This window comes from Vipera ursinii, assembly GCF_947247035.1.
Source record: "Vipera ursinii genome assembly, chromosome: 4".
Classification (NCBI taxonomy): Eukaryota; Metazoa; Chordata; class Lepidosauria; order Squamata; family Viperidae; genus Vipera; species Vipera ursinii.
Window position 1 is genome coordinate 116,572,789 of NC_139514.1, and position 19,512 is coordinate 116,592,300.

The 19,512-nt window shown below is 39.7% G+C and overlaps 2 long non-coding RNA genes across 2 annotated transcripts in view; one reads left to right on the plus strand and one right to left on the minus strand.

Annotated features, from left to right (window-relative positions):
* Positions 1 to 17,524, minus strand: part of LOC310640196 — a 250,757-nt gene extending 233,233 nt beyond the window's left edge. The window contains exon 1 of the long non-coding RNA XR_014492491.1: positions 17,426 to 17,524. This is a non-coding gene — a long non-coding RNA (uncharacterized lncRNA). The remainder of the gene's footprint in view (positions 1 to 17,425) is intronic.
* Positions 1 to 19,512, plus strand: part of LOC310640198 — a 477,896-nt gene that overhangs the window by 292,881 nt on the left and 165,503 nt on the right. The window lies entirely within an intron of this gene.

Genomic DNA, 19,512 nt, shown 5'->3' on the forward strand with positions numbered 1-19,512 from the left:
AATCAAATTTGAAATGAAACTATTTTTTTTTTTTACTCTAGGCTTACTACAATTCCAAGGCATACAACCAAGTATTACAAGATACAGGTTCCTAGCCATGAAAATAAGAGATTCATAGCTAAAAACAAAAAATCAGAATGGGAACTTAAACTTGGCAGAATCACCAACATGTTTTCAGAAGTCAGATCCAATTTTATTGCAGTCATAGACCAGCTTAAATGGAAAAAAAATAACAAATTTCAACAAGCATAGCTTCTTTACACTCCATATATTACAAAGAAAGGAAAATTTAAGAATCTACAGTCTGATTTTGTTGGGAAAAAGAACTTAAATTGGGAACACATCACAATTTTAAACATTTATTCCTGTTTAGCTTTTGTGTTATAGTACTTTTTCTTCTACCTTTCTGTCTTATTCGTTTTGTATTCTTACATAATAAATCAGCGGAGACTTTGGCAGTCAGCTCCGAGATCCCAAAGATTTCCAAAATTATTTTTCTTACTGTAAAAATAATTTAACATATTCTGTTTTTATAGCTAGTTTTTCCATCAGTGATATATTCTGTATTGAGCACTAAGCACATAACCTCAATAATCTCTTTGTCCATATATCTGTGCTATATCTCTGCATTATTTAAAGCAGGGGTCTTCAAACTTGCCCCTTTGATGACTTGTGGACTTCAACTCCCAGAATTCCTCAGCTAGGCACGCTGGTTGAGTAATTCTGGGAGTTGAATCCCACAAGTCATTTATTTATTTATTTATTTATTTATTTATTTATTTATTTATTTATTTATTTATTTATTTATTAAATTTTTATACTGCCCTTCTCCCGAAGGACTCAGGGCGGTGTACAGGGCAAGAAATATTAAAAAACAAAGTACAAAAGTTAAAAAAAACAATTAAATAATTTATGCCTGATATATACAATAGTTGAAAACCATATTAAAAACCCAACCCCAAACCCATCAGACCAGGCCGGACTGCTCAAATAAATAGGTTTTTAGATCCCGCCGGAAGGAGCGAAGGTCGGGGGCCATCCGGAGCTCAACCGGCAACCGATTCCATAGCTCCGGGGCGCCCACAGAGAACGCCCTCCCCCTGGGGGCCACCAATCGACATTCTCTGATCGGAGGCACCCTGAGGAGGCCCACTCTGTGGGAGCGCACTGGACGGAGGGAAGTTGACGCCGGCCGCAGGTGCTGCCGTAGGTAATCCGGACCCATGCCATTTAGGGCTTTGTAAGTCATTACCAACACCTTGAATCTCACCCAGAGGGCAACCAACAGCCAATGCAGCTCACGGAGCAAAGGTGTAACATGGGAGTATCGGGAGACTCCCAACACAACTCGCGCGGCTGCATTCTGCACCAGTTGGAGCCTCCGAGTGGTCTTCAAGGGCAGCCCCATGTAGAGAGCATTACAGTAGTCCAAACGAGAGGTCACGAGCACATGAGTGACTGTACGCAAGGCATCCCGGTCTAGATAGGGCCGCAACTGGCGCACCAGGCGAACCTGGGCAAAGGCCCCCCTAGTCATAAAAGGGGCAAATTTGAAGACCCTTGATTTAAAGTTCTTTATCTTTTTCTTCTTTTCACTTCTTTTTTTTCTTTTTCTCTCTTCTCTTTTAAGCAATTATTAATTAAAAACAAATTAGGAAAGGAGAGGAAAAGAGAACAGCTAGGTTTCAAAATTGTTCCAGTTTTGCTTCCATAGGAAAAGAAAAATCTTTCAAGGTATTTCATTTCTAATGATCTGGTGGAGGAAAAGACATGGAGCACACTGTAACAGCGCTGAGATCCTTTAACAGTGAAGAGTTATTAGCACATATTTTAAGAAGTATAACCTTAAAAGAAACCTGTAATATTTCCTATAGTTTGTGTAAATGTGCTACGTCTGAGAACAATTATATATATTATTTTTTTTAAAAAAAAAACTTGAATCAAATCAATGGCAAAACTCTGTTAATCTCTTGTAGATTTAATCTGGTGTTTCACTCCCAAATACATCTACTGTAGTTGGACCTGAGCGATATCAATCAAAGTGGTTAAACGCCAGGTATTTAATAACTTGAAAGGGCAGATGTTTTAAAGAGTTGTTGAGTTAATCTTGCAGAAACGCTGTCCTTTATTCAAACTGACTGGAGAAGCTAGCAGCCTAGACACAAAATACCCAGACTCCAAAACTCTCTTGTTATTTTTTTTCCCCAAAGTAGTTTAAAATCCCATAAGTTCTTCTAGACCACCTGCCACTCATTCCACCGGAAAGTCTCCTCTGATCTGATCTTCATTTTATCCAACAATCAGTGTTGGTTTTAGAGAGAAGATAGCTAGAAATAGATCATAGACGATAGAAAGAGGATAGATGAGAGAGAGAGAGAGAGAGAGAGAGAGAGAGAGAGAGAGAGAGAGAGAGAGAGAGAGAGAGAGAGAGAGAGAGAGGTGAGAGATAGATGATAGATGATAGAAAGATGAGAGATGAGAGAGAGAGAGAGAGGTGAGAGATGAGAGATAGATGATAGAAAGATGACAGATAGAGAGAGAGAGAGAGAGAGAAGAGAGAGAGAGAGGTGAGAGATGAGAGATAGATGATAGATGATAGAAAGATGATAGAGAAAGAGAGAGAGAGAGATTATAGATGAGAGATAAATGATAGATGATAGATGATAGAAAGATGATAGATGATAGATGGATAAATAGATAGATAGATAGATAGATAGATAGATAGATAGATAGATAGATAGATAGATAGATATGAAAGAGAGAGAAGGAGAGAGAGAGAGAGATCAATAGATAGATATATAGATATGGATGGATGGATGGATGGATAGATAAGAAAGAGAAAGAGAGAGAGGGAGGGAAATCAATAGATAGATAGATAGATAGATAGATAGATAGATAGATAGATAGAGATATAGATAGAGATAGATAGATAGATAGATAGATAGATAGATAGATAGATAGATAGATAGATAGATAGATAGATAGATAGATAGGAAAGTGGGAGAGAAGGAGAGAGAGAGATCAATAGATATAGATATAGATATGGATGGATGGATGGATGGATGGATAGATAGATAAGAAAGAGGGAAAGAGAGGGAGGGAGGGAAATCAATAGATAGATAGATAGATAGATAGATAGATAGATAGATAGATAGATAGATAGATATGAGAGATAGATGGTAGAAAGATGATGGATAGATAGATGAGAGATGATTGATAGATGATAGAAAGATGATAGATAGATAGATAGATAGATAGATAGATAGATAGATAGATGATAGAAAGATGATAGATGATGGAGAGAGAGAGAGAGAAAGAGAGAGAGAGAAAGAGATGATTGATAGATGATAGATGATAGAAACATGATAGATGATAGATAGATAGATAGATAGATAGATAGATAGATAGATAGATAGATAGATAGATGGATGGATAGCAATAGCCCTTAGACTTATATACCGCTTCCCAGTGCTTTACAGCCCTCTCTAAGTGGTTTTACAGAGTCTGCCTATTTGCCCCCAACAATCTGGGTCCTCATTTTACATACCTCAGAAGGATGGAAGGCTGAGTCAATGTTGAATCGGTCAGAATTGAACTCCTGGCAGTGGGAAGAGTTGGCTTGCCATGCGGCATTTTAATCACTGCACTACCATGGTAGGTAGGTGGGTAGGTAGGTAGGTAGGTAGGTAGGTAGATAGATAGATAGATAGATAGATAGATAGATAGATAGATAGGAGAGGATGGGTGGATAGATAGATTAGATAGATAGATAGATAGATAGATAGATAGATAGATAGATAGATAGATAGATAGATGATGGATGGATGGATAGATAGATCGATAGATAGATAGATAGATAGATAGATAGATGATGGATGGATGGATGGATAGATAGATAGATAGATAGATAGATAGATAGATAGATAGATAGATGATGGATGGATGGATGGATAGATAGATAGATAGATAGATAGATAGGTAGGTAGGTAGGTAGATAGATAGATAGATAGATAGATAGATAGATAGATAGATAGCAATAGCACTTAGAGGTATATACCACTTCATAGTGATTTACAGCCGTCTCTAAGCAGTTTACAGAGTGAAGTAAACTCACCTTCAAATTGTTGTTGTCTCTGAGGGACCAGATGGCGACAGCCATGCAGGTTTTTCTGGCAGAAGTAAGAAAGCAGCTAATGTCTCTACTCTTTTCATTAACCACCAGGTAATTAACCTAGTTATCCATGCTCTTGGACATAAAGAGTTGCGACACCCTTCTCGGGTTAGATAAAAGGCTGTGATTTTATTAACTGTGCAAGTATAACAATTTGGATCACAGCAGAATTCTGCCTGTCCAAAAATCAGTTGCAAGGTCCATTTGAAGAACAAGAGTTTCTCTGCCATTTCTGAGAAAGGATTTTTAGAGAATTGTTAACAAATTTGTCTTGGGCATGCTTAAACATGCCACGCATGCACAGCAGCATCCCACCCACCCCGAAAAAAAAACATTGTTTTGTATTTTATTTTCCAAATATTCCCCCAAGCACTGCAGGGGTCTGCAAAATATCTCCCAGGTTGTGGCAGTAGCACTACACACACCACCCGCTCACAAAAGTGTGCAGATACACTCAGACACGCATAAAGCACAAAAGACATCTGAGAACTTCAAGTTAAAAAAAAACCCACCAAAATAATGATAAGAAATTTTTTCACCGTGTGCTTTGATAGCACGATACATGGGGAAAGGATGGGAGAGGGCAATTCAAGGGGGGGGGGAAACCCATCTTTGGGTTAGATTTTTTTTCAGGCTGAAATTGCAGGCAAAAAAAATATATATGAAAGAAGAGTAATCCTACCTTGCAATTCTGCAAAGAAGATCCATTTTCCCCAAGCACTTCTCAAGGTCTTCGGGATAAAAAGTTATTTTCACATTTGATTAAATCAGTCACAGATCAGTACTGCAAGGAGAGTCGCGTAATTGCACAATGCGAGGGATCAGTAAACATTTGGCAAGGTGGCAATCAGGTAGAGAGAAGTAGCATAACGCTCTGCCGGTGGGAGCCAAAATACTAAATTTAAAGCAACTTTTGACAGAAGCACCAAAGCAATTCTGATTTTTTCTAATGACCTACACTCGAATATCAAGCTATGGACGTTTTAAATGGATTTTTTTAAAAACAGAAATAAGTTTAAGAATAGAATAGAATAGAATAGAATAGAATAGAATAGAATAGAATAGAATAGAATAGAATAGAATAGAATAGAATAGAATAGAATAGAATAGAATAGAATAGAATAGAATAATAGAAAAGAAAAGAAAATATTGAATGGAATGGAATGGAATGGAATGAATGGAATGGAATGGAATGGAATGGAATGGAATGGAATGGAATAGAATAGAATAGAATAGAAAATATGGAATGGAATGGAATGGAATGGAATAGAAAATATGGAATGGAATAGAACAGAATAGAATAGAATAGAACAGAATAGAATAGAATAGAATAGAATAGAATAGAATAGAATAGAATAGAATAGAATAGAATAGAATAGAATAGAATAGAATAGAATAGAATAGAATAGAATAGGAGTTGAAAGGAATAGAATAGAATAGAATAGAATAGAATAGAATAGAATAGAATAGAATAGAATAGAATAGAATAGAATAGAATAGAATAGAATAGAATAGAATAGAAATAGAGCTGGAAGGGACCCTGGAGGTCTTCTACTCCAGCCCCCTGCTCAAGCAGGAGAACCTATACCATTTCAGACAAATGGTTGTCCAGTCCCTTCTTAAAAATCTCCAGTGATGGAGTGTCCATGATTTCTGAAGGCAAGATGTTCCACTGGTTAATTGTCCTCACTGTTATGAAGTTTCTCCTTGATTCTAGGTTGCTTCTCTCTTTGGTCAGTTTCCAATAACTGTTTTCTCATCCTTGCCTCTGGTGCTTTAGAGAATAATTTGACCCCCCTCTTCTTTTCTGGCAGCCCCTCAGATACTGGATCACCACTATCATGTCACCCCCTGTTTCTTTTTTTCTTTAGACTAGCCAAACCCACGTCCTGCAGCCGTTCTTGTTATGTTGTAGTCTCCAGGCCTTGGCATCATCTTAGTTGCTCTTCTCTGAACTTTTCCCAAGGTCTCAACATCTTTTCTGTAGAATGGGGACCAAAATTGGCTGCAATATTCCAGGTGTGGCCTGACTAGGGTTTTTAGAAAGCGGTATTAATACTTTGCACGATCTTGATTCCAGTGGCAAAGGTTTTCAAGAGACAAAACCAAACTGGAATTATAAAGCCCAATACATCTGTGATACCTAGGGATTTTTTATCATGATTCTTACTAACAAAGCACTTAGATCAAGAGCATAACCTGGATGGCTAATCCATCAAGGAAAATTTTGTGTGATTCAGAAATCTTGACCATTGTGTTCTGAATTTCTAGCATTCTGCTTTTATTATTAGTTTGCCTTTTTTTTTTTTGCAGCCTCCCCCAAAGCTGTACTACATTCCTGAGCTACAGAGGCCTAATTCAACAGCCCGAACGCACTTTGAAGAGACAAAATTATGATTCTGATCGGTAGCCTGCATCTTTTATCTATGTATAAAGATGTCCCTGTGTCCTTTTAGCATTTGGTGACATTTCTTTTTTCCCCCCTTTTTTTTTGAAGGTTTTCTATAACAGAATGTCCCTCACCATTAAAATTCAATTATAGTGCATTGTTGGAGTGAAAGTCCACCTTTGTCTGACAAAGGACGAATGAAAGTCAGATCCTGGTCGAACCTGATTGTCCTCAATGAAATTTGGCTATAAAATTTAGCAGGAGAAAATAAAGAGATTCAGTTCATGTCTGCGTTAAATAATTCAGCTTGAGTCTGTTTCCTATTAATCCCTCTGAGGAGAGCAAGATGGCACCGAGGCCCATTTATATCGGCTCAAACATAACATTTATTGGATCCAAGTTTATTTCTACAACTTTCTTCTCTTTCCGTTGTAGAAAACGGGGAAGCCAGCAGGAATTCAAGGGAGGGAGGGAGAAAAGAAAGAAAGAAAGAAAGAAAGAAAGAAAGAAAGAAAGAAAGAAAGAAAGGAAGGAAGGAAGGAAGGAAGGAAGGAAGGAAGAAGAAGAAAGAAAGAAAGAAAGAAAGAAAGAAAGAAAGAAAGAAAGAAAGAAAGAAAGAAAGGAAGGAAGGAAGGAAGGAAGGAAGGAAGGAAGGAAGGAAGGAAGGAAGGAGGGAGGGAGGGAGAAAACTTGAACTAAGTTTTTATTTTGAAGCATTCCTTTCTCCTCTTTTAATATGCTTAATTTTTTTTTTAAGTCAGAACTTAAATTTCCCATGTGATCTTAAGTTTACAAGTGAAGCTCTTCTTCTGTAGCTATCTAGGCATATCTTTTGAAATTTGAAAGACCAGCTGGGGAATTTTTTTCTTTTTTGTTTTAATAAACAAATAGAAAAATAACCTATTATGGGGTGGGCAAGAAGGAGGAAGGGAGGAAGAAATAAGGAAGGAGGGAGGGATACAGAGGGGGGGAAAGGGAGGGAAAGGAAGGAAGGAAGGAAGGAAGGAAGGAAGGAAGGAAGGAAGGAAGGAAGGAAGGAAGGAGGGAGGGAGGAAGGGAGGGAAGGAAGGAAGGAAGGAAGGAAGGAAGGAAGGAAGGAAGGAAGGAAGGAAGGAAGAACCCCAGTTGGGCTCAGGATATCTAGGAATATTAGTAATATGACATTGATGTCTATTACTACTAATAATATCGATACTTGGTCCATTATTTGTCTATTGTCAAGAAGAAAACATTTTCTTCGTGATACTTTGCCTACATCCCATTAACATTTGAGATGACAAAGCCCAGGTGAAAAACACCTACACACTCACGAGAACACAGCATCATTTTCCAAGTGCTATAAGAATGACCTAGATATGAACTTTTGACTTTCCAGGGCTGCTTCAAACTACCTAGAAGCTGTTGAACATCTCGTCCGGTGAGGAATGGTTATTACGTCCCTGTCAAGAAGGAGAAAGAAGCATATCTCAAAAATCCCTAGACGGAGGTTTTATCAAGGTCTTTCATGCAAGTGAAAGAAAATATCATTATCACTCTGCACAGGCGAGACAAATTTATTTCGGGCGATAGGAAGAATGTTTGTTTCGTTGTCCCTATCTATGAGCCATTCTAAGTGCCCACACCATTAAGGAGGAAAATAACAAGGTTTATAAATGAGGTCACTTTTGAAGGCGAATGTTTTCACGTTGGAAAAATGTGTAAAGTTTTTGAATCAACTATGTTTCTTTGGTACCCCAAAATTGGCGAAGATTAGGGACGGGGAGCTGGATAACTCAGCCATTATTTAATTTTACTTTACATGAAGTGACACACTTCCAGAAGTGATATGTACCATTTCGGGGGGGGGGGGGGGAACCGTAGGAACTTTTACGTTTGTTTTTATTGAAGGCTCAAAGCAGATTGTAGGACAGACATGTCAAACACAAGGCCCGGGGGCCGGATCCGGCCCGCGAAGTGGTTTCATGTGACCCGCGAAGCCATCCTGGAAACAGTGAGGGAACGGCCCCCACTGCCTTGGCCCTGGCCCAGAGACCCTCCTTCTTTCAGAGACCCTCAGATCTGTCCCACTCCTGCCCAGGCCCCCATAGGCACCCTTGATGCCAACAATGTAGAGCTGGCCACGCCTACCCAGTAGGCCATACGCACTTTAGCCACGCCCACCCAGTAGGCCATGCCCACCCAGGCCACGCCCACCCGGCTCCCTGAGGGCAACCGCAATGCTGATGCGGCCCTCAATGAAATTGAGTTTGACACCCCTGTTGTAGGATGTGGGGGGAAAAACATGTTTTCAAATTACAGGAAGACAGATTCCAGTTGAATGCCAGGCAAAATTCTCTGTTAGTAAGAGAACTTTGGCTCTGAAGCCTGTAACTCAACCAAACGGTGATAGACCTTTCTTCATTGACTTGAGTCCAAGTGGAAACTAAAGTGCCAGCAGTTTGTGAATCTATATTTTGGATTCTTGCACTGAATGGAAGGTTGGAGTTGGTGACCAATTCTGTAATTTTGTGATTGTGTAGGCAACACAGATCCAGAAAATGGCCAAGGAGAAGATCTGAAACCCATCTCTAATTTAACACAATCACGACTTTCTTCTTCTTCTTCTTCACCGTTGCTTAAAGTGAAAAGAAAAAAAAACACGTCAAAACTCATCACAACATATGAAATGCTGGCATCTGTTCATTTCCGTAGGTAAAAAAAAGAGTGATTTCCCATCCCAGCTATACTGGTGGTTACAGCTGTTAGTCACACATGTTGCATAGTTGGTTAGAACAAAGAAGTTACCAGCCCTGGCACACAGCCAGGAAATCCTGTAATAAAGTGTGAAAGCTCCACCCACTTAACTAGAAAGCATGGTATCCACTAAACAGTCAGACTACAATTCCCATAAGGCATCTCTTGAGGAAATAACATTTAACTCTGTAAATGCTACATGTTCTTACATACAATGCTACTAAGGGTGTTGTATTAACCCTGTAAATGCTGTATACACTAACACAGTTCCTAATTCCTAAACTAGATGTAAAATGGAGCAGCTGAATATAGCAAATCTTGTACAGTAGCTGGTTTCATAATTAGCTATTCTCCTATGCTTACTTGGAAAATTCAGAGGACTTCCTCAGACTTTCCGGGGAAAACCAACCTGTTCGCCTTTCTTACTTTAGAATATCCTTCAGTGCAAGGGCCAGTCCTTTGCAGATCACATGTGGAATTGCCCATCATCTTGCAATTAACTTTACATGTGCAGAAAAGATTCCCGTTCAAGGGCGAGGATGAAACTTGTGTAAATATTTAAAAACATAACATTTGAATAAGTCTTACCGATTTGCTTCAAAGTTATGGTTATTGCCTTAAAGTTTTCCAGTAATAGATCTTATACAGAGCTTCTAGGTCAGAAAGAGTGCATGTGTCAAGCTTGAAGCTCGCTTTGCTGGTGCAACAATTATTGCTTCTTAGCTTGCCAATGAACTTGGGGATCAGGATGGGGAATTGGAATGCAGGCTACAAATGCAGGCAGACCATGAGAATCAAGGACGATTCACCAGGTGCCGGGCCCAACTCAGAGACATTTTCTCATAACAATATAATCGTACTTAATTGGCCGATGTGACCTGTTCATGGATGGGAGGGGAAATTCTATTCTTTTACTATAAGGGTTTGGGCTGGGGTTTGCTAGAGCTGGTTTTGCTTTCATACATGCCAAAATGATGTACTCAATAAAGTTTTACATTAAGAGATTGGAATGTCTCAAAGGTGTTTGCCTGGTTGGGTTCGTCAGTCGGAAACATGACAACATGTGGACATACATTAACCACTTTCTGCAAGATAAGGCATAGATGTTGAGTCTCCATCTTGCTTTTGATTCAGTCCAGGCTTACTTAGTAATAGTAGTAATACTTCGGAGGGGCCAAAAGCAGGATTTTGGAAAAATAGAGCATTAAAAGCTTCTGTAGATTGTTATATCTTGGATTCGTTCCTAGATCTTCAGCCCAAAGGCGCTTTCCCAAAGGCAACTGGACTTATCTTGTTCTTTTTTTTCTTCCCTTTGAAAACATTTTGCACCTCAAAGGAAACTGAAGAAGTTTCTTGGATACGAAGTGAAACACTTCCAAAGGAAGAAAGTCCAGTTGCCTTTTGGAAAAAACTCTTTGAGGACTACCATGACCTGGATGTTCCAAAGGTGCTTTTTTCAGGAGGCAGCTGGACATTCTCGTTTTTCTTTGAAGACATTTTGCTTCTCATCCAAGAAGTTTCTTCAGCTCCAACTGGATGGTGGGGAATGGAAGGCTTTATATTCCTTGCAGACAGCTGGTGATTTGCCTTCTTTGAGAGAGTCATTGAGGCCACTTGGAGATTTTAGAGGCCTCAACGATGCTCTAGAAGAAGGCAAATGACCAGCTCTCTGCAAGGAATATAAATCCTTCCATTCCTCACCCTCCAGTTAGAACTGAAAAAGCTCCTTGGATGAGAAGCGAAACATCTTCAAGGACAAACAAAGAAAGCCCAGTTGCTTCCTGAAAAAGTACTTTGGGGACAACCATGAACTGGATGACTGAGAATCTCCATAGATATCTAGATCTTCAGCCCCACTCACTATAAAGAACTGTGGATGGGAATTGTTGCTGTAGACCAGTCAAAATGCCGATTCCATATACAGTATATGCCTATTTAATCCTGACTTGTCCACACTAACAAATCCCATTTTAAGTGAAGAATGTGTCGGAAAAGGTCACATGCCACGGACGGCCTCCAATTTCCATTTCTAAATTATTATTGGAAGGGGGGGAAGTGCAAAAGAGGTGCCAATTTCAGTTTCAAACATTTTAAAAAGAAAAATAATTTATTTACGTTCTGGCTCTTCGCTATCAGCCTAACACAAATAGATGCCACCCTAACAACAGATGAAGCGGATCAGGCATTCTCTGCAGAGATTGTTCCTTGCTCCTTTTAAAGCATTCTAGGGTTCCTTTTCAGGTTTGTGTGTGTGTGTGTGTGTTTTTTTCTTTATCCTTCATCAGTTGATGCTATTTACATACTGGAATGTGATGTGTTTACCAAACAATTAGAATCAATCATCACTTTAATTAAATACCAATTCGAGAACACTGCTTCCAGCTATATGTGTATGTAATTATTGCAATCAATAGAAGATGACTTTGAACAAAGACGACAAACATAGCTGGGTAGGGAAAATAGCCAATTTTTTTTTTTACCTCCAACACTCGCTGTTCTTCTTGCTTTGTTCTCCACCACAAGGAGATTGTTTTAGTCACTCTGCAAAGTGCCGTGGAAGGAAATTAATAACAATTGTCTTGCACACTGTCAAACTATGTTTGATTCTATGCTGTACCATGACAAAGCTATTGTGAGGATCTGTTTTGTGGTGCAGGCCCTGGAGACATGCATTAAGACAGAAGGAGAATGGATGTCATAAAAGATAGTTTAATACGGAGAACCTTATCCACCACCAAAAACAGGATCCTTCTCTCTCTTAATTTTAACTCTTTATTTCTTTAGTCACCGACAGCAGCAGCTGAGAACACAATGTGTGTCCCAGGATTTGTATCACATCGCCAAATATTACATGACTTTCAAACCAGCAGATCAAACAGTGGGGAAGAGGGCAATTTACCTAAACATGTCTGTTTGAAGGAATTCAGGGTGAATATGTCGGTGGAGATTCTCCGTCATCCAGGGGCATGGTTTGTCCCAAAGGTGCGTTTTCAAGAGGCATTAGGACTTTCTTTTTCCTTGAAGACGTTTCGCTTCTCATCCAAGAACTTTCCTCAGCTCTGACTGAAGGGTGGAGGATGGAAGGATTTATATTCCTTGCAGTCATCTGGTCATTAGCGCTCTTTCGGAGAATTGTTGATTCCATTCTCCACCCTTCAGTCAGAACTGGAGAAGCTTCTTGGATGAGAAGGGAAATGTCTTCCAGGAAAAAACAAGTCCAGTTGCCTTTTGAAAAAGCACATTTTGGACGTAGCATGAATAGGATAGAAATTTGGGGGTTTTTTCCCCCCTATGTCCAGCCAAGCATAGATAATAATAATAATAATAATAATAATAATAATAATAATAATAATAATAATAATAATAATAATAATAACAACAATAATAACAATAATAATAATAATAACAATAATAACAATAATAATAATAACAATAATAATAACAACAACAACCAACAACAATAGTTGATAAGAAAGACAAAAAAGTCTGGATAGTGGACATGGCAATGCCTGGAGACAGCAGAATAGACGAGAAAGAACTGGAGAAGATCACAAAATACAAAGACCTACAAATAGACATAGAAAGACTGTGGAAAAGGCAAGCAAGGGTAGTACCAATAGTAATAGGCGCCCTGGGTGCAATCCCCAAAACAACTAGAGCACCACTTGAACACCATCATCGGCACTGACAAATTCGCCATCAGTCAATTGCAAAAGGCGGCCTTACTAGGAACTGCTTCCATCCTGCGACAATATCTGTGATACCATCAAACATCCACATCTGCCTATCCCAGGTCCTTGGTAAGGACTCGATAGGTAGACAAAAATGCCAGATCCAGTCTGAACATCTGGCTGACTGTGCGATGATGATGATGATGATGATTAATCATCATCATAATCGTAATGTTGGAAGGGATTTTGGAGGTCATCTATTCCAACCCCTGCTCAGGCAGGAAACCCTATACCATTTCAGACAAATCGTTGTCCAGTCTCTTCTTAAAAACTTCCAGTGTTGGACCATTCACAGCTACTGGAGGCAAGTCATTCCACTGTAATTGTTCTAACTTAGATAAAATAAATAAAATAAAATGAATACTGGCATTCACAGATACCAGTAAGGATTTTACAATTAAGAGGTGATGAACGATAACATTCTTGAATTTCCTTGGAGGTATCAAGGAAAAATGCTCGAGTCAAAGGGCCAGAAGTATAAATCAGTAGACTTTTGGTTTTAAGGACTCCATCAAAGGCAACCAGGCCTTGAACAAATGTTTATTTGTATGTGTTTTAGAGGAACTTAACATCAGCCCACTCTAAAAGATTCTGAAAAGTATATACCGCAGAGAAACCAAAACTCAAATAAACAAGAGTAAAATAGAGCATAATATTTTAGATGGCACATTCACCTCAGTGGGGGAAAAAAACAAGCATTTAGTGTCTTTCAGTATGCCATACCAGGAAACCGTGTTGGCATTGTTGCACTAGGAATTTTTAAATATATATATATTCTGTTTTTAATAGTACAAGTTTTTTTCCTGTTCTTCTGAGCGTTTCCAACTCCATTCACTGGTTGTTAGTGATAGATAGATAACCTTTATTGTCATTTTTCACTGTGGACCCAATGGCACAGATTAAAAATGAAATTTAGTTGCTTGCTCTCAAAGTGTACACATACATAACACACATTTAAAACGTCCTATATACAACATACATATAGACCTACGCCCTTGCATATCAGTAACACATAAATATTAATCATTGTCCATCTTGAATACATAATGGAAGGACAAAGCTTGAGAGTTCGCAATACTGTATGGGTCAAAACCGTGACTGAATCTGTTCTGCTTCGGATACCACGGAGCCCCCTCCTCCCAGAAGGGAACAAGGAAAACTATGATGTGTAGTTTAGATGATGTGTAGTGTAGTGTCCCAGACAATCCTGCAGACCCTGCTCAAGCAACGCTTATGTGCCATGTCCTGGATGGAAGAGAGGGAACTGCCAATAATCTTTTCAGCCGTCCTCACCACTCTCTGCACCACTTTCCTGTCCGAAGCAGGGATGCTTCCAAACCAGACTGTGATGCTGTATGACAGGATGCTCTCGATTGTCCCTCTGTAGAAAGTGGTCAGGACAGGGGAAGGAAGATGTGCTTTTCTCATGCGATGCAGAAAATGCAGGTGCTGCTGTGCCCGCTTCGCCAAGGTCTCGCTGTTGAGTGACCAAACCAACCTACTTCTTTACTGCACCCCCAGGAATTTGATGCTGGTAACCATCTCCACAGGTGAATCATTGATGCACAGAGGAGTGTGGCTGTGCCTGCTTTTTCTGAAATTGACAATAATCTCTTTAGTTTTTCCAACATTTAAAACTAAGCTCTTTTTCTCACCACCGGTTCACCAAACCCTCTACCTCCTTGCGGTAAGTACCCTCCCTGTCCTCTTGAATAATGCCCGCTACTGTTGTATCATCTGCATACTTCACAATATGGTTGGTGGCAAATCTAGCACAACAGACATGGGTCAACAGGGTGAACAGCAGTGGACTTAGGATGCAGCGCTGGGAGAACCTGCGCTCAAGAAAATGGTGTTAAGAAATATTAGTCCCAACTTTCACCGTACATAGTGGGTTCCATGCTATAGTTTTTTCTTTGTTTGTTTTTTTAATTTTTCAAGATAGTCATTCTTTCTTCAGCGCCATTAAAATAATCACAGCAACTGCTGTTAAAGTAGACCATTTTGTTCCCTGTTTAACCTCAAATACATCCCTGGCTTTGCTGGACCAAATGCCCCAATTGACAAAATAGAGGCAAAATTTATATTTGAAGCAGCAGTTCAATTACCGAGATTTCCCAGAGCCAATGTTAAGTGTCAAAACAACAGAGCTAACCACGTATATGGTTTGAAGCCTCACAGGAGAAAAATGGAATCTATGACAAAGGCGGAAAATGATTCCAATTAAACGTAGGAATAACTTTTGCCTGGCGGATGCCATTTCAACAGACTGTAACTTTATCAATCAAAATGAGAGTTGAGCAAAACAATCTATTTTGAGACAACAGCAACAAAAACAAAAACAAAAAAAAAGAATTAACCAATTTTCACTGTTTGGAACTTTCATATATCAGAAATAGATACTATTTACCTCTTCCTGCTGTTGCAGCTTTTTAGACTTTTGATAAAATACCCTGGATGCGGTTGCTGTGGTTACAACAAAATTTCCGAATGACTTTTGTTTTATCATAACTGCTATATGTTAATTTATAAACAGCTGAGCCGAGCCTTCGCCTTCTAGCATTATAAGAGACAAGGTTGGGTCTCCAGAAAACTCAGCAACAATATCCAAGTGCTTTCTTCTCTCTGGAGAGAAAGGGATTATTATTATTATTATTTTTGGCAATGTGTGTGTTCTTGCATTTTGTTGTGTTTTCTTTAAAGGAATGATGTTATCAGGGATTTATAAGAAAAGAAGATGGGAACAAATCTCTGGTAGGAGCAACAGAGGAAAAGGTCTTACCTTTTGACAAGGTAAACTGTTTGACTCAAAAAGCAAATAAACCTTCTGAGGTTAAGAAAAATCTTCTCCAATGTAGAGTCAACCAGACCTTTGAGAATTTCATCCCCACGTTCTTCCTCCAGAGAGAAAAGTATAGTCACATGTAAACAACTAGAACTCAAAATATACCACCAAACATACTCGGTCTGTTGCTCTCTGTAAAACGGTAGGAGATAAGCTTGCAATGGAAACAATTCCAAATTTACTTATTTGTTTTATTAAATTTCTACAACAACCACTCACTTAAGGGGTTCTGTCCCTTTGCAGTTCAATGGCTCCATCTAAGTGGCTTAGAACAGGGGTCCATAACGCCTGGTTCGTGGACCGGTACCGGGCCGCAGCGTGCCAGCAACCGGTCCACACAAACAAGCAAAGCCCCATCCGCGGGATGGAGGCAGCACACAAAACCACACACCCTCCGGTCCGCGGAAAAACCTCTCTCCACGGAACCGGTCCCTTGTGCCCAACAGGTTGGGGACCTCTGGCTTAGAAAGCTTGACCAAATAACTCTTAATTTGGATCTGGCTCCAGTTGGAATGGTTCAAAACGGATTTGCAAATCTTCGAATGCAGGAACTTGATGGGAATTTCTCCTTGTCCTATACTACACTTCTCTGTTGGAAGCACTGAAGCGCTTCCGCGGTGAAAGGATCAGCTGGTGACTTCTGCGTTGCCCAGGAAACACTGTTAGGGGCTTCTTTTGTGTCCCTGTTAAGTTGCCCACCCAAGTGGTACCCATCTCTCTACTGTGCTTGCCTGCTTTGAAACTGCTGGGTCAATAGGAGCTGGATGACAAGAACTCACCCCATCCCAGAGCAGCAACCAGGTCTCAAAGACAAGCCTGCTAATCATCAGCCTAGCATCCTAACCTCAAGATGGACAACGATTAATATTTATATGTTACGTATATGTTAGGGTGTAGGTCTATACATATGTTGTATATAGTGTGTTTTTAAATGTGTGTTATGTATGTGTCCACTTGAGAGCAAGCAACTAAATTTCATTTTTAATGTGTGCTGATGTAGCCACAGGAAAAAAAGTGACAAAAAAGGTTATCATTCTCAGTATCATTATAACCAGTTAGCATCCTAACTTTGTCCTAACATTCCCTTACACCCTGCTAGGTGGCCAATTCCACTTTAATTGTTTGGGACCATCTCCATTGACTAGTGTTTATCCAAGTCCCTGAATCTGCTGGAGAAGGTCTTAGGATGAAGGCTAAGGCTAAGTAGAAGACAATGGTTGAGCTTTTAATTCCTTTGAATGGAAACCAATCAAGGAGAGAAGCAACCTAGAACTAAGGAGAAATTTCCTGATACTGAGAACAGTTAACCAGTGGAACAACCTGCCTCCAGAAGTTGTGGATGCTCCAACACTGGAAGTTTTTAAGAAGAGACTGGACAGCCATTTGTCTGAAATGGTATAGGGTTTCCTGCCTGAGCAGGGGGTTGGATTAGAAGACCTCTAAGATTCCTTCCAACTCTATTATTCTAGTCTAGTCTAGTCTAGTCTAGTCTAGTCTAGTCTAGTCTAGTCTAGTCTAGTCATATTCTGTTCTTTTCTATTCTATAATTTTATTACATTCTGTTCTGTTCTATTCTATTCTATTCTATTCTATTCTATTCTATTCTATTCTATTCTATTCTATTCTATTCTATTCTATTCTATTCTATTCTATTCTAGGCTAGGCTAGGCTAGGCTAGGCTAGGCTAGGCTAGGCTAGGCTAGGCTAGGCTAGGCTAGGCTAGGCTACGCTAGTTATTCAAATGCCAACCAACAACAGATGCTAAGTGTGACATGCTCATGAAAGTTACCACTTAGGTAATAATATATTTCTTTAGTTTGTCAGTTTCAACTCACATGATTTGTCTAGACAAAAATATTCAGGGGAGGAAGGGGGGGTTGAAATCCCACATTAAAAGAAGTGCTCAACGAGAACATTTCTCTGCCTAGAAGAATGTTCAAAAATATTGTTCAATTGCCATTTTAATGTAAATGCATCTAATTCTCATTCCACAGACCAATGTGGGAGTCAAAACAGAGTTGTCCTTTGGTATTTGCACTTCTCAAAATGATTAGCTCTCAAGTCAAAAAATATACCGTATACAAAGCTGTGTATATTACAGGGAAGTTTGCACAATATTATAAAGAAGGATTTTATATTTAAAAAAAGTTTTCTTGCAACAGGAGAGAGAGGGAGAGAGGGACTTGCATGCAAACAAAGCAGAGAGGAAATGAACATGACCAAAGCATACACATTTTTGTCTAGACAGCCCAAAACACCACAAACAGACGCAGAAACCAGAGGAGAGAAATGTAAGGTTAAACCAAAGCAATTAAACCAAAGCAATAATGATAGAAGCTAGATGTCTATGGAGATTCTCAGTCATCCAGGTCCTGGTTGTCCCAAAGGTGCTTTTTTCAGGAGGCCACTGGACGTTCCTGTTTTTCCTTTGAAGACGTTTCGCTTCTCATCCCAGAAGCTTCTTCAGCTCTGATTGGATGGCAGGGAATGGAAGGATTTATACTCCTTGCAGACAGCTGGTCATTTGCATTCTTTAAGAAGGTCATTGAAGCCTTTTGGAGGTTTACCCAAGGCAGAAAAACATCCTGCAGCCAAGAAGGCTCCCCACCCATTTGCACCACTCAGGTCATCCTGTGGACACAGGTAAACCTCCAAGTGGCCTCAAGGACTCTCTAAAAAAGAAAGCAAAGGACCAACTGTCTGCGAGGAATATAAATCCTTCCACCACCACCCCACCACCATCCAGTCAGTGCTGAAGAAGCTTCTTGGATGGGAAGTGAAACCTCTTCTAAGAAAAAAATAACCAAGAGTCCAGTTGCCTCCTGAAAAAAAGCACCTTTGGGATGATAGCAGCCAGACTGGTTTATTTCTGTCTTTTGGAAATGGTGAAATTGCACTCACAACTAAAATGGGCGTGGACCTAGGTGTTGGCTGAGTTGATCATTTTCAAAAAGGGCTCACCAGCTCACCTATCATGATATCCAAATAGCACGGATAATCCTCAATATACAGTATGACCACAATTGACACCCCCCCCCGCGCCAAGTTAGATGTTAACTGAGTTTTGCCCCTCTTTTTGCCCCCTTGCTTGCTAACGTTACTAAGTGAACCGTTGCAGACATTAAGCGAGTAACCTAGTTGTTAAGTGAATCTGGCTTCCCCATTGACTTTGCTTGCCAGAAGGTCGCCAAAGTGGATGATCAGATGACCCTGGGACACTGCGACCATCGTAAGTACGACAGTTGCCAAGCATCCGAATTTTGACCGTGTGACCACGGGGATGCTGCAACTTGTCGTGTGTAAAACGTTCATAAATCCTTTTTTTAATTTCCCAGGGCTGTTGTAACTTTGACCAGTTACTAAACGAAAGGTTGGAAGTTGAGGACAATTTGTAGCTCCTTCCATCAGCACGAATTTATTGCAACCCTGAGCCTATGCAATTACCATCTGTTTTAAGGGTTCACTTCTAGCTGTTCTGCCCTAATTAGCAGTAAAAAAAAATGAGCAAGGTAATACTATGCTTTGAATTTGTTTGTTTTCAGAAACGGTTGCACCCATTTGACTACCTCAATATCCTTAGGAAGAAGATTGAAGGTTGAAGGACACGAGGACTATTATTATTATTATTTTTAATCTCCTTTTG